Source organism: Rana temporaria, chromosome 2 (assembly GCF_905171775.1).
Source record: "Rana temporaria chromosome 2, aRanTem1.1, whole genome shotgun sequence".
Classification (NCBI taxonomy): domain Eukaryota; kingdom Metazoa; phylum Chordata; class Amphibia; order Anura; family Ranidae; genus Rana; species Rana temporaria.
Window position 1 is genome coordinate 372410129 of NC_053490.1, and position 3628 is coordinate 372413756.

The 3628-nt window shown below is 41.0% G+C and overlaps 1 long non-coding RNA gene across 1 annotated transcript; it reads right to left on the reverse strand.

Moving 5' to 3' along the window:
* Positions 1-2382: 2382 nt before the first annotated feature.
* On the reverse strand, positions 2383-3163 carry LOC120927251. The gene is made up of 4 exons (XR_005747058.1): positions 2996-3163; positions 2831-2877; positions 2510-2697; positions 2383-2422 (listed from the first exon to the last, which is right to left on the reverse strand). It is a non-coding gene; the product is annotated as an uncharacterized LOC120927251 (long non-coding RNA).
* Positions 3164-3628: the final 465 nt, after the last annotated feature.

Below are 3628 nucleotides of genomic sequence, written 5' to 3' on the forward strand. Positions count from 1 at the left end.
CAGTGAGACCTGTCTTTTTGTTTTCTATGTGGTGATAGGTGCTAGCAATACCGCTACCGTATCCCTCTTGCAATGCTGATTGCGTTGACTGCCTGAATGTCTGACCTGTATAGGAGCTGTGAAACTTTTCCCCCTTTTTTATTTTCCCTGTGATATCAGTTATTTCCTTTTTTCTTTTTGTTTTACTTTTTTTTTATTTTTTACTTTTTCTTCTCAATAAGTTTCCCTGAGTTGAGGAAAGAAGGGAGAAAATAATTGGTTGTGATATGGTACAGCACTAGGTATGACAATGTCAATAATCTTGTTTGGATACAGCATACCTTGTTTAGTAACCTTTTGTGCGAGAAGACAAATGTGTTAGGATACAGCCTGTATTCAGTATTTTTTATGCTGCACAATGTAATGTGTATGTTTGTAATCTTGTATGGTTATTTTTTCTCAATAAATACCTTTTCTGATAAAAAAAAAAAAAAGCTATCTGAAGGTTTCAGATATAGGAAACTGACGTTTTGTTGTGTCTCCCTCCCCTCAGTAGGTATTGCTTTGGGACGTCCCACTTAGTAATTACTAGGCTCTGTGTCCCTTGATGTACGATAAAGAAAATAGGATTTTTATAACGGCTTACCTGTAAAATTATTTTCTTGGAGTACATCACGGGACACAGCTCCCGCCCCTCTTGTTTGGGGATATTGGGACACCTATTGCTTTGCTACAAAAACTGAGGTGCTGCCAGTATGGGAGGGGTTATATAGGGAGGAAACTTCCTGTCTAATTGATTACACCAGTGTCCAGCACCTAAAGATGGAATGTAACCCACTTAGTAATTACTAGGCTCTATGTCTCGTGATGTACTTCAAGAAAAGGATTTTACAGGTAAGCTGTTCTAAAAATACTATTTTTTACTATGCCACAGTGCCCAAACCCGGAGAACAGGCCGTGCTGCCAGTCCTAAAGGTCCTTCTTTATAGCTGTCAAAAGGGGAGGGAAATTAAGAGGAAAGATCTCCACCCTGCTAGGCAACGGGATACCCAAATACTTAATGTGGGATGCAGCCCACCTAAAGGGGAAATCCACTCGGAGCAGCGCAGCTAAGGAGGTCAGAAATGACACATCCAGCGGCTCTGATTTCTGATAATTGACGCGTAAGAAAAATAGCTCTTCATAGCTCGTCATGGGTCTTCAGTTCAGAAAGCAGGTTTGGGATAGATACCAAGGGGTTGGTCAGGAAGAATAACAAGTCATCCGTGAACACCGCAATTTTTGGGGACAGAGTGGCATCTATTCGCAGGTCTGAGATATTTGGGTTTTCTCTGATGTATCATAGAAAGGGTTCAAGGGTCAAAATGAATATCACAAATAATGTAGAGAGATGTCCGTTTACCCTAACTTGGGCCAAAGGACAAGAATAGATAGCCTGGACCCAATTCATCATCCGTTCCCTCAGGCCTACACAGCGGAGATTCTCAACCAGGAAGGGCCAATTCATCCTGTCAAAAGCCTTTTTGGCATCTGTCAAGAATCAACAGCGGGATCTTCCGTGTCTGAGCGCCATGAATCAAGTTGGTAGTGTTATCTCGAGCCTTCCTTGTAGGGACAAACCCTACTTGGTCCCAGTAATCATTGTTATTTATTTTTTCTTATTTACACTTTCAAATCGTTTTTTCCGATTGGGAATCACAGCAGATGTGAAATGTCACGTCCGGACTGTTTGTCTATATTTGTTGTATGTTCGTTATTGTCTTTTTTGTACGTCTAATAGTTGCACACTATATACCACAGGTGCATTATTGTTCATTCATTCAGTTCAATCGCATGCATACCCATTGCACATGCAATTTTACTGCTTTTTATATCATGTTTTGTAGCGACCTTTTTTCAACATTAAATACTTTGTATACTCTTACATACGAGTATAGTCCCTTTTTGCCTATAGTAGCCCCTTGTTACCCATAGGGAACCCCAATCTTCAGGGTTTTCCTATTGGGTACCTCATATTTTTTGGGCTTGTAGCTAATGTAGCGCTACCCCCTCAGGAGCCGCTGGTTTGTTTTGGGATCAGCGTATTAAGTTACCTCAGTGTTGTCTAGGGGTGCAGTTGGAGAACAGAGCATTGAGCGAATGTCCAGATAGTGAATAAAAAAAAAAAAATGGAGGATCCCCCAGGGTGGGGCTTTTTAGGCAACAGTAGTACAAGTAGTCATGGTAGATACAAAATATATAATAGTTTAATAATAACAGGACGGTATCAAACAACGTTCAGTAAACGTATATAGTACAAAGGTTTAAAAACAACACATTAATGGGGTGTATTGGAAAAAAGGTGAAGAGTCCACAATATAAATACTGGGCCCAACGCGTTTCGGGTTTCCTTCTTCAGGGACCGAAGTATGTGTGGAGTCAGAAAGTGTAACAGACAACTTTTCTAGAAAACAAATAAATGACAATGTGTTGAAAATAATAACATACAGATGAAAAATATTAAACTGGTACAGATAAGAAAAAATCATACCACCCGAGAAGTTTCAACGGCTCAGCACACCCCTTAAAAGGACATCGCAATCGGGACGCATGGCAAGCCTCAGATGGTAAGGAGAGGAGTGAGGACTGGCATCTAATATCAATCACAGCGTAGCAAGACCTTTGGCCCGAAGTGTCACAGCGTAAAAGTTTATTGATTGTATATATATATATTTTTACCTGTCCAAAATATAAATAAGAGGACAGGATAATATCAACGGTGCCGCAGGCAACAAAAACGAAAAAGAACGCAAAAAAGGATCGCAAAAAAGAAAGCTGAACCAAGATTTTATATATGAGGCTAGAGACATACCTGTAATGACAAAAAGTGGCCAGAGAGGTCAGTAGAGGGATCGGAAGCTAAAAAATAAATGAAAGAAATAAATCCCAGTTTAGAGATGTACAGAGTATAGGAAATGGCATGTAAAGCAATAGTATGGGGGTCAGGGTGGGAAACATGAAGGGACAAGGTACTTACATGGGAAGAAAACACAAGCAGTGTAGAGTGTGTACAGCTGCTGCAGCCATCCAGCAATGTCTGACATTGTGGGGCTGCTTGGCTTTTAAATAGGAGAGGGGGAGGAGTAAGGTGGGAGGGGTCTGTAAAGGAGCCTGCGTTGCTATGGGTCAGTGTGGAAAAGGGGGTGTTGCCTCCAAGTGGGGAGAGGGGAGGGACAGGTAAGCCCTGCTCTCATCATGTGGGAGCCCGCACTAATGACGTGCAGGGAAAAAAAAAAACATGGCAAGTGACCAGGAAGATCACCTGACACGGGGGTGGAGAATATGCAGAATAGTTGGTTGCATGTTGGAGAATAAGAAACGTATAATAAAGGGGGCATGACCATTACTAGTACAGGAGGAGAAGGGTATAAAAAGGGTCAGCTAGGGAAAAAGTAGTAAGAAGGATTGGAAATGCAAGATGCAAATAAATGTTTTTGTTATAGAGTGATTTGTAAGCACGGTTGCTGCTCAATGCAAGCAGGGGTTTGTATATACAGTATCTTTATGTACAGGTATGCTCAGCCATAAAATTAAAGGGACAGCAATCTAAGAAGATGTTGTATTAAAAGGATATTATAATTATGCAAGAATGGGGACACGTGGGCCAAAA